The following is a 12,249-nucleotide window of genomic DNA, read 5'->3' as shown; positions in this document are numbered from 1 at the left end:
TGTATGCAGGATTTAACATGCATAAAATAAACTTTTCACTGTGCCCACAAGCAAAATATAGAGGCTCTGGCCTCCTGATGTGTAGTTTAAGCAGGTTCCTTTAGGACACCAGAAGTCTGTCTCAGGGGGTCTGTCTTGGCTAAACACAGAGAAAGTGTGGGTGCTGAGCTGTGTATTGGGGTAGGGGGAGTATTCTAAGAATTGCATATGCAGAAATGAAGTAGGAAATAAAATCGTTAGGTTGTACAGGAACAGAGGGAATCTGAGAAGGAAAGATAGAAACTGGATCAGTGTTGGTTAACTCCAAAGCTGCCCATCAGTTTCAAACTGGACGGACCCAGACCCTCTATAAGAAAGGAATTTCCCCATCCTTTTTGCATGAGCAGTCCGGGACAGCGGTGTCCGGGGCCGGGCATCTAAATGCACCCCTCCCCCCAACATGAACGTTGGCGTCCTGGAAATACCACCGTGTTTATGAGTCTGGGGGCACAAACCAACCCGGATGAGACCCTGGTTCCACTGCTTACTAACCAGATAACATCAGGCCTCAGTGTCCTGATCTATAAAGTGGATCCACAATACTCCACTGCAGGGTCAAGCACGGTGCTCAGAAAATACTGGGTGATATGATTTCTGAGATGCCCCGGTGCCTGTCTCTGAACAATCTGTGTCACAGGAATCTGCGGCACCCCGACCAGAGGAGACACCCTCTCTCGGGTGACTCAGATCGCGTTGGCCACGGATGCCACCGAAGGGCCCACCTGCCTCGGTCAGCCCACCAGCTGTGATGTCATTCTCCACCTGAATCCCCAGCCTCAGAGCTGAGCCACGCTGGAAATGCCTCCTCACTCAGTGGAAATGAGGTGGGAGTGGGAGGGGAAGTTGGCAGGTTAAAATAACTTCTGTCGACTATTCTGGATGGCGGAATGATCTTTTCCGTCCCGGACTCCGGGGCCCAGGGGCGGGGAGCTGGTTCGTCCAGCTCCTGATCAGCGTCTCCCGTTCCGTCCTCGGCTTGGTTTCTCTTTCACTTCCTGCCCCCCTCCCCCCCGCGGCTCCCCGACCCCGGCCCTGCGGTCGCGCTGCTCGGCCTGCTACTGTACCTTGAGCAACACCTGCTGGCAGCTCCCGGGGATCACGCCGGATCGCGGCCGCTGCTCGGGCCCGGCTCGCGGGGCCGGAGTCCGGGCCAAGCAGTGCGCAAGCGGCCGCCTCTATTTTTACCCCGAGCACCAGCAAGGGCAACTTCTTTTTAAGAGCAGCTCTTGATTTTTTCCCCCCTTTTGGCAGCTAGAGAATTCAGAGAGGGAGGGGGAAAAAAATCACTGATCAGGGAGGGCAGCTGGGAATCTCTGAACCCAGCCATCAGGGCCAGGGTTGAAAGCACGGCCAATGTCAGGGACCAGGACCGGGACCTGCGGGCTGGCTCCGGGGCGGACAGACGCGCGCGGGGAGCGCTCCTGCCCCGCCAGCTCTGTCCCCTTTCCGATCGCGGAGCCGGGTCCTCCCAGCCGCTGCGCGAGCGCGGTGGCCCGCTGCCACCGCGCTTTTCACCTAGTGCAGGCGGCCTGATTTACTGGCGACTTCACAAAGCTCCCCGACTCCTCGCTGGAGCCTTTTGCAGGGCTCTGTTCTCGCCTGGAGGAGCGGCCCCTGGAGAATCCGGTGGAGCAGCTTGCTTCGAGGAGCCGGGAGGGAAACTGTGGTACCTTATTTTACTGTAATTGCAAAAGGCGCGATGTGCCAGAGATGTATATTTAGAAGTTGTATGTTTCTACTTTTATGTAAATGGAGCAATTAGGGCCTGTCTTGCTGCTGCTAAACTCCAGGGCTTGTGCCTTGCTGGGAAAGCTGGTGTTTTCGATCACAATTAGTGAGCTGGTCAAAACCCAAAGTTCCTTTAAGGATAAGAGCTCAGGGGTGTGAGCGGGGGAGAGACCAGCGTCCCGGTGCCATCCTGGGGCCCGCGGTGACACACACCTTGGGGCACGGCTAACCTATAGTGGCGTTTACTCGTGGCAACAGCTGTCCCCGTACAAAGTTGGCATAGATCAAGGAGCGAGAATGTTCATTTTTTCTTCTCAAGCAAACCGTCTGTCCTTCGGCTTCCATCCATGCTATTAATTGGTCTCTTTACTCACTACTCCTGGAACAAGGAGACAGGCCTAGAAAAGGGGCCCGTTTTTCATGGCTCTGTGGTTTTAGCTGCTGCTCACGCTTTCCTGTTATTCTGTTTAAAAAAAAAAAAAAAACACCAGGAGGCGTGAACGCCCCAAGCAGGTGACTGGGAAGTTGTCATCTGATTCAACTGAAATGGCACGAGGCTGGGGGGTTCAGGGCACTAACTAGATGGCTGACGACTCAGGGTGTTTTAGTTCCTTCCTGTGAAAAATCTGTTCCCCCCAAAAGCATGATTTCTGGTTCATCCCGTCTGGGAAACGGAACATAAAACGTGACTAGAGGGAGAAATCAAAAGGTCTCGAGGTGTTCTCAGCAGCTGACGTGTTATTCTGGGCTCAAGGCAGGAAAACCTTGCCCCCGGTGGGGAGTGGACTCCCTCGAGAGGCAGCTCGGGATCCAGAAAACGTGGGCGGGATCCAGAGTGATATTTGCTGCAGCGAGATTTCTGGAGTCTCATCAAATGGTTTGGGTTGAATACGGGATTGGCAACCCCTGCCTGTTTCCTGGACAGCCGGAGCCTGCCCATTGCCTGGGCTCTAGGTTAGGTAGAGAGATTTGGGACAAAGAAGGATGAGCATTTCACATTCCAAAGTGAGCTAGGAAGCTGTTTGCTTTTACGTCAAATCAATGAATGAATACAGCTAAACAGAGAGAGAGAGAGGGAAACATTAAAATTCCTCCAAGGGCTGGAGTGGGAGTTTGGGATTAGCAGATGCAGACTATTATATATAGGACGGATAAACAACAAGGTCCTACTGTAGAGCACAGGGAACCATATACTTCAATATCCTATGATAAACTATAACGGAAAGAATATGAAAACGAATGTATATATACGTGTAACTGAATCACTGTGCTGTACAGCAGAAACTGTCAATCAACTATACCTCAGTAAAATCAGATTTTTTAAAATCCTCCAAAATTCATGAGAAGACAACAGGGTCAGAAATAGTTAATCCAAAACTCTTATTCCTAAGCCTCCCACTTCTCTGAGAACCACCAGAATATCCCACAAGGCTTTGTGCTATGCGCAACTGCTCTGTTTTAAGAGTGTTTGGAAGTGCCTTATCTGAACCAAGGGAACCCAGATGCTAGAACTAAAATGACTAAGGAAAGAAAAGCAAAAGCAAAACCCAAACCAAAAAACCCCAGTAAACAAACTGCTATCTCTCCATCTACAGCAATGGTTCTCAACTGGGAAGATTTTGCTCCCCAGGAGACATTTGGCCATGTCTGAAGACATTTTTGCTTGGCCTAACTGGGGAGGGAGGTGCTACTGGCCTCTACTGGGTAGAAGCCAGGGGAGCTGCTAAACATCCTAACAATGCACAAGACAGCCCTCACAAGAGAGGAATTACCGGCCCCAAATGTTAATTGCTTTGCAGTTGAGACACCCTTGTTTAGAGTTATCATTTAAAAGTTTCACCTACTTTCCTTCCCATCCATGACCCAAGGGGCCTTAGCAACCAGGCAAGAGACTAATAATTCCAGGGATTCTGCTTCCTCATGTGTCTTGTGCTTCCTGATTGATGGAGGCCCACACCACACAGCAGATACTGACACAGTGACGGTACCTCTCAGGCGTCCCCACCAACTTTCCAGTGTGGCCTCCATGTATTCCCTGATGGCTTTGTGTTCTAGTCAAAAGCACAATCTGGGTGACCAGCAACAAAATGGGATGAGCTGGCCCCCACCCAAGTCGTTAGGAGGCAACAGATCATGGAAAACAAAAAGCGAATGAGGAATGAGTTATTCATTTGAGCAATTCAGTATCAGAGAAATCCACGCACTAGTGAATTCCCTGAAGTAAAATTCGCAAAAGCGAGATTACCATGCCTTGCTCCCAGAGCAAACAAATATGATGTGGCTGATTTTATTTGTTTAATACCTCAGGGGAATGACACACAATCAATATCCACAGAGAGAAAACAGAATGCTTTGCTAAATCCTAGTGCATGTTCCAAGCAAGATTATATTCTCCAGACTTCCTTAGGAAGGCCATGGCCCTTCAGGTGTTGCTGTCTTGTGAGAGTTGGGGGAAGTGTTGTGAAGGATCCCACATCAAGGAAAATAATCATCATCATCAACAAATGTTGGTGAAACCCACAAAAGGGAATTTGCCTGGATCTAACTAGCTTAGATGTGAAATGCTGTTGTCCGTACGATGAGGCCAACTTCCCAGGTTTATCGTTTAGTCCCTGAGTGACCTGGATCATCTAGAGAGGAGAGGGTCAGTCAGAGATTGTGCTGAGATGAACAAAGCACGAGGGGAATGTCTTAGACACTCGGAAGCCATCTCATCAACTCCAACACCTGAATCACAGTCTCCTCAGGTAAATGGTGATTTTAGAACCAAAGGCCAAATGCTTCAGAAAAGCCAAATGATTCAGAAAAGCCCGCATTTCTTCCCAAGAAGTAACCATTTAGTACTCGTGGAAAACTCAATCTAGAGAGAGAAATAAGCATTTTTAACCTCTAGAGAAAAATAGATATTGAAAAAGAGGAAAAAACCCCCCAAAAACCCAACACTAATGCAAATGGAATAAACATGCCCTCAAAGGCCTTCCTGACCAACATATATTTCCAAATTGTTTATCAAAACTCAGTTCTAATCCAATCAGGAAACATCTGGTTCATCTTCCTATTGCCCCAGAAGACTATGAAAAGTACTTACAAGAGAACGGATAACAGATTGTCGTAATCGTGGTTCTCACCTGGACGCCCTTGGGTTAAAAGTTCCATGTTGCTGACTTGAGGACATATAGGCTTAGCCTATAGATGCCATCGGACTGATAAAAGCAGAAATCTTGATCCTAGTCCAGTGTCGTCTCTCCATAAAGATGCCCCACTACTTGCTCCCAGGTTGTAGCTTTGGAGGGAAGACGCGGAAAAGGCTGGGGGCAGTCCTGTGTGTATTTCTTTTTATCAGTGAATTGCTGCCTCCCTCGTGTGCTAATAGAAAGAGTCCAAAGGTTCTGCCCCTCTATCAGAGCACCTCCAAGGCCCATCCAGGCCTGCAGAATGGGAGTGCCCTTGTTCTGGTCATGGTGTACTTTCATAGACACTGGCAGTGTGCTCTGGCAGTGCCTTGGCTTGGTTAGTAAATATTTACAGGTGCCCCACTCTAATTTTAGGAAGGTCAAGTTTGCAAAGGTGCCTTGGCAGGCAGGACTTCTGTTAGTCTTTATCGGCTTGGAAAAGCGAACTACAATTAAGCACAGTGTTTGGAGAGTTTCACTGAAATCTCTGGAGTCTACAACTAGCCTTAAACTTTCAAAAATTAACTTACGGCCACTGTCCCTTTTTTTTTGATATTCATCGAGTTCCTCTTTAAAGACGATATCGAATGATAGAGGAAAGAAGAGCCATTGTATGGGAAGGAAAAAAGCTTCAGAACATCTCTCTCCCAACAGGCCAGGGGTGATTTTGTGATCACTTAATGAATGGGAACACGAAGGCAACCCTGTACTTTTGCATCATTTGAGTATGAAATGAGGATAAATAAAATGGTGCTCCCTGTAGAAAAGAGTTCACCCAGTAAGTTCCCCCAATTTCAAGGAGCTTTTGTTTTATTAGATGCTGTTAGTTTCATGTTAGTCACAGGGAAAAAAAAAATGCCCACATGCACACGCACGACTAAATGTAGTCAGTTTGCTCAGCTGGTGCTGAAGTCACTACTGCCCACTAGGAGTGAGTTACTGTAATAATCCCCCTTTTATTAATCATAGGCTGGAGGAAGCAGAAAGTGGGTGACATCATTAGGCAAAGGGCCGGCTAACTCATGTTCCAATTTACTCAGCTTTATTATAACATCTCTCAAGTGTCATATGAAAGCGATTACCATTTCACACTTTCCTCCTCTGAGCCATCATCCCTAACCTTCAAATCCAAACTCCCATAGAAAAGCTAAGCTCTCAGATGGAGGCACATAGAGGCCAGATCTCACCAAGGGTCCTTGTCCCAAGGAGGAAGGTCCTGCTCAAAAGAGCTCTTCCTGGTCTTAAGATGCAGATGAAGGTGGTCTCTAGAACAACAGCATCCCAATAACTCTTGGCTTACTCCAGCCTCTGACGGCAGAAGACAGCTCATTCTGAAGAGGACCAGAGGATGCAGCTCCCCATGGCCTCGTGGTAACCAAGGGCATAGGCTCTGCGCCCCAAGGATCTGAAATGTGAAAAGCACCATTGGAAGCTGTGCTCAAGGGTGGTGGTTAAGTGTGTGGGCCCTGCAGCTAGACAGACTGGGTTCAAATTCAGCGTTCGGCACTTTCGAGCCGCGGGATGCTAGACTAATTACCTATCGCTAGCTCAGTTCCCAATGAATGCTGATAATACTAGCATCTCCTTCATAGGATCCTTGTGAGGAATCAATGAGTTAATGCCTGCAAGGCATGGAGAACGTTCCTGGCAGAGAGTAAGTGCTACTTAGTAGTGTTACTTCTCCTTTCTCTAAAAGGCTTTGCTGACTGACCTGACCTTTCTGGATCCTGCCGTGTAGACCACTGGAAAGATGGGCAAATGTGCTATGAGAAGGCATTGGGCAGACTGGTCCTGGTGAGCCCCGACTGCACGTTTTGGCCATATCACTGGCTTGACCATTACCAGTCCGTCCGCCTCTCTGTGGCCCGGTTTCCCCACGTCCTATATGTCCGATGAGGAACTTCTGACAACTGAAAAAGACATGTGACTAAAGTCAAAAGGAGACATTGGTTTGAAGATGCTCAAGAGCTCAGACTCAAGATACTATGGTTTCTTTAAAACGTTTTGAACAGACAAAATTGTCAAGCTGGGAAGTGGTGCCCGCTCTCTCTGCGTAAGTTAAAAAAGAGCATCTCCATAATGTGTATGCATCAGAAAAAAATAATGTTTTTATCAGGGCCGAGTTATACTTCATCCTCTTAAACTTGGGCCTTTCAGAAGCGTTTTATTAATGTCTCCACTCCTCCCTTTACTTGCAGTCCCATCCTGAGGGTATTTTAAGGAGTCAAAATAAAGCTTACTTAGGCGTGTTTGACAGACAGAATGATAGACCGAAAGAGAGGGCTGGGGCTCTGTAATATTTAGATAGTGATGAAACTGACTCGAAGCAGAGTGCAGTAATTACACTTTATTACTTGGGTAGTTTATCACTTGGGTTCACCTTTGCTCAGTGTTGAATTACAAGCACTCTAATAGGTGAGAGGTTTGGCTCCCAAAGATCATCAGCTGTTGCAGGAAGGAACTGCCAGACCATATTCCATAAGTAAAATAGTCATACATTACACAGCAACTTTAGGATCTCCAAATTGGAAGCTTCCTTTCTACAGCAAGGGATGCCAGGATATCTGCTGCCCCCTAACTGGTACCATGAAGAATAGCAGGTCCTTTTCAAGAAGCAAAGGAGGGTTCAGGTACTGAGTTAAGTCTATTAGGTTGTAGGTGTGAATTTGGCCACTTCCACGAATCTGTTTGTGGCCGGGAAGGCAAAGCCATGGAATAGAGTCAGGCTTTGCCTCCATCTTCTCCTAGTGAGGAGGGACTCCTGATTTCTAGCAGCTGCCACGGTGGAACTAGGGCAAAGGGATGACAAGTACAAGTCATCAACACTGGGTTTTGTTTGTAACAAACCAGAAGAAACTTTCACGGGGGCATTCAAATCAACATCTCCTTCTTCTATACAAATTTCTGGGAGACCCAGAAAAGGAATGTGACCTCCAGGGAAAGTGAGACTCCTCAAGTTAGAATCTGGAGCGTTCCTGACCTACCAGGTGATGCAGCTGTTATGCAAGTGGGAAGAGGCTGAGGCGCCCTCTTCTGGTGCATCAGGACAGAAAGAAAGCTCATGAAGGTACCAATAAGGGGAACCCAATACCAAAATTGGTGCTTTTTAAATAGCATCGGTCCTGATTTTAAAAGTAACACAGATTCTTTGTATAAAATGTGGAAAAGATAGATGAATATAAGAGATGTAAATCACATATAATCATCCCTACCAGAAATAATCATTATTAAAATGTTGCTATATATACATACATACCTATATATCTATATCTATATGATTACACATACTCATGTATATGTTTATATATGTATATATAATATATATACATATATAAACACAAGAGTATGCGCATGAGTATGTGTAAGATAAAATTGAGATCAGATTGTAAATATATATTGTAAATATAATTTTGCACGATGGTGTTTTTCATTTGTTATTTTCAATGGTCCAATTCGTCCTTGAAAAATATTAATGGCTGGGGAGTAATCTAGCATAGAGATGTGTCTTTATTTTTGACACATTATTATTGTTCATTGAAGTCATTTAGAAAATTTTGCAATTATAAATAGTATTACAGACATATTTTTACATTTTTGAATGCATCTCTGATTATTTCCTTCAGATAAATTCCTAGAAGTTGAGTTATTGGATCTAAGAGTATGGATGTATTTCAGATCGTCATATATATTGCCAAATTTCTCCCCTGAAGGCTTTTACTTATTTACAACCAGTAGTGTAAGGGCATAGCTCTTGCCCCATGATCTAGCCTGGAGTTTATTGTAGTCTTTCCCCCAGCCCAGATATGTTATATGGGTTGTTTTACCTTGAATTTTTTAAATTATTAGTTAAAATAAAACATTTTATTGTCCATTCTCACAGTTTTCTTTTGAGTTGCTGTTCATGTCCTTTGCCCATTGTTTATATTTTTTATCTATAAGAACTCATATATCAATAGTTTTATATTTTAAATAAAATTAATTGTATTAAATTTATATATATATGTATGTATTTAAAATATTTTTATTATTAATGAGAACTCAATATTAAGGACCCTAACCCATTGTCTGCTACATATTATTTTAATTTTCCCGTTTGTTCTTTGCTGTTTAATTTTTTTAATAGTGTTCTGACCAAAAAATAATTTGCATTTTTACATAGACTGATCTAGGAATCTTCTACTTTTTGGTGATGCTTCTTCTCCATCAGGAAATCAAATAGATATTTATCTACACTTTTCTCTAACTTTTGTTTTGCATTTTATTCTTTAATCCAGAATATCTGGAATATATTTTGGCATACATAGAAGGAAGAGCTAGAACTTAAAATTTTTTTCCAAAGCTTTCACCAGTATCATTTATTCATTTGCCCTTTTGGAATGCCATTTTTATCACGTATTGAACATGTACAGGTATGAACATTATACTTTATTCCAGTGATCTGTTGCTGAGCTTTCTATTCCATTCATATCTTTATGCAACTTAATGTTGTTCTTTTAACTTTATTTTTATTTTCATGCTGTATATTACATCCCCAGAACTTATTTATCTTATAATCAGAAGTGTGTGCCTTTTGACCCCCTTCACTCATTTCACCCATCCCCAACCCTGCCTCTGGCAACCACCAATCTCTTCTCTGTATCTATGAGTTTGGGTGATTCTTTTAGATTTTACAGATAAGTGAGATCATACAATATTTATCTTTCTCTGACTTATTTCATTTAGCATATTGTCCTCAAGGTCATCCATGTGTTGCAAATGGCAGAATTTCCTTTTTTTACAGCAAAATAATTTTACATTGTTTATATATACCACATTTGCTTTACCCACTCATCTGTTAGTAGACACTTAAGTTGTTTTCATGTCTTGGCTATTGTAAATAATGCTTCAATGAACATGGGGTACATGTATCTTTTTGAGATAGTGATTTTGTTTCCTTTGTATATATAAATTCCAGAGGTGGAATTTCTGGATCATATGGTAATTTTATTTTTAATTTTTTGAGGAACCTCCATACTGTATTCCATAGTGGGTGTACATTCCCACCAACAGTACACAAGGGTTCCCTTTTCTCCACATCCTCATCAACGCTTGTTATGTCTTGTTTTTTTGTTTTTGTTTTTGATAACAGACAATCTAACAGGTGTGAGGTAATATCTCATTGTGGTTTTGATTTACATTTCCCTGATGATTAGTGATGTTGAGTACCTTTTCATGAACCTGTTGGCCATTTGTATGTCTTGTTTGGAAAAATATCTATTCAGTTCTTCTGCCCATGTTAAATCAGATTTTTATTGTTGTTATTGAGTTGTATGGGTTCTTTAAATATTTTGGATATTAACCCCTTTTCAGATATATAATTTGCAAATATTTTCTCCCATGTTATTTTGGTAAAAAAAAAAAGCAGAAGCTTTGCTGTGCAGAAGCTTTTTAGTTTGATGTAGTCCTACTTGTTTATTTTTGCTTATGTTGCCTTTACTTTTGGTGTCATACCAAGAAATCATTGCCAAGAATGATGTCAAGGAGCTTACCACCTATGTTTTCTTCTCAGAGTTTTACGGTTTCAAGTCTTATGTTCAAGTCTTTAACCCATTTTGGATTTATTTTGGTATATAGTGTAAGATGGGGTCTGGTTTCATTCTTTTGCATATGACTGTCCAGTTTTCCCAACATCATTTATTGAAGAAACTGTCCTTGCCCTATTGTATATTTTTGGCTCCTTTGTTGTAAATTAATTGACCATCAATTGTGGGTTTATTTCTGGGCTCTCTATTCTGTTCCATTGATCTATGTGTTTGTTTTTATGCCAATACCATACTGTTTTGATTATTATGGCTTTGCAATATAGCTTGATATCAGGAAGTGGGATGCCTCCACCTTTGTTCTCCTTTCAAGAGTGCTTTGGCTCTTTTGTGGCTTTCATGGTTCCACACAAAACAGTAGGTGAATTTTCACTTATCCTCCTTTCTACTTCCCTGAACACTATTTCAATCTTTGTCTTAGACATTTAGTTGGAGCGCTGGGTGCTGATGGTTTCTGGAGCTATGGGCAGGAGCTATCAATGTGACCCTGAGGCCAGGGCCCATTCTGCTTAGCTGGAAGCACATTCCTTTCCGTTTGATGAATGTCCCTTAGATTTCAGTTTGTTCCCTGGCTTTGGAATTAACTGGGTTAGAAAGATGCTACACAGTGTGCAGCCTTTATCTTCTTTACTGCTACCTGTATTTTACCCTTCTTCATCCCCCACATCCATTACACTTATTCCTTATTTTCTTTTCTCACCTATGACAAGTCCTCCACCTCCTATCTCTAGAGATGGGCCTGTACCACCACTAATAAAACTTAGTGAGAGAAAACTAAACTGGCCTCATGCACTCTGGGTTTGGCAGATATTTAACCCTGACTCATTCCCTTGTGGGAGCTTTCAGGTCATCTTTGAGCCCTTCCATCTGCAGTTATCACGGTGTGGGCCACAGCCCTCTTCCGGCCGCTGCTCCCGCCTTGCTGGTCCCTTCTCCTATAGTAGCCCTGATATAGTCCTTGACTGGCTGCTCCCTCCTCAGGCCCTGCTTCTCTGGAGTCCACTATGTATAGACTTTCTCTATTTCCTTAGCCAAAGGAAAGAGCCCTTAGGTCCCCACTGGCTAGTGCTGAGAGACCAGTATCTGGGCCACAAGGTCCCAGAAGGACTGAGACTTTGCTGCTCTCTCTCAGCGCACCACCCAGCCTCCTGTGAGTCTCCACTGGTCCTGCAATGTGAATGCCGGCCTCCACCCACCTCTCTTTCTCTGCCCTTGGCCATGTCCGCTCTTCCCTTCCTATTCTGGATATTCATCACTGCCTCTTCCAAATTTAGGAAGTGTCTGCCCTGCGGAAGTACCCAGAGCAAAGATGTACAAAAGACCTGGCTTTCTATCTTTCGCGTGGGGAAAAGAGAAGGATAGGAAGAACTAACCCATACCAATGTTAAACCAAACTGTATCCATGCTTATATAACCAGACAAACCCTAATTATATCAATTCACATACTAATAGGAGAGCTCACCCTGACGACAGAATACAAATATTCAGAAATTAATGTATCACTACTAAAAGGAAAAATGTGATGGACAATACCTAGAAATCATTTTAGAAGGTAGATGCTTCTCCATCCCCCTTGTTATAGGGGAAAGAAAGAGAGGACATTCACAGAAACAAAGTGACTGGTCCAAGTTTACACAACTGTACAGTGGCAGAGTAAACTATAAACCCATGTCTATCCAGATCCCAAACTCATGCACTCAATCACTGTAACACATTGGTTAAAAAATTA

This window comes from Balaenoptera physalus (assembly GCF_965194825.1).
Source record: "Balaenoptera physalus genome assembly, chromosome: 8".
NCBI lineage: Eukaryota > Metazoa > Chordata > Mammalia > Artiodactyla > Balaenopteridae > Balaenoptera > Balaenoptera physalus.
Note: the sequence above shows the minus strand (reverse complement) of the source record.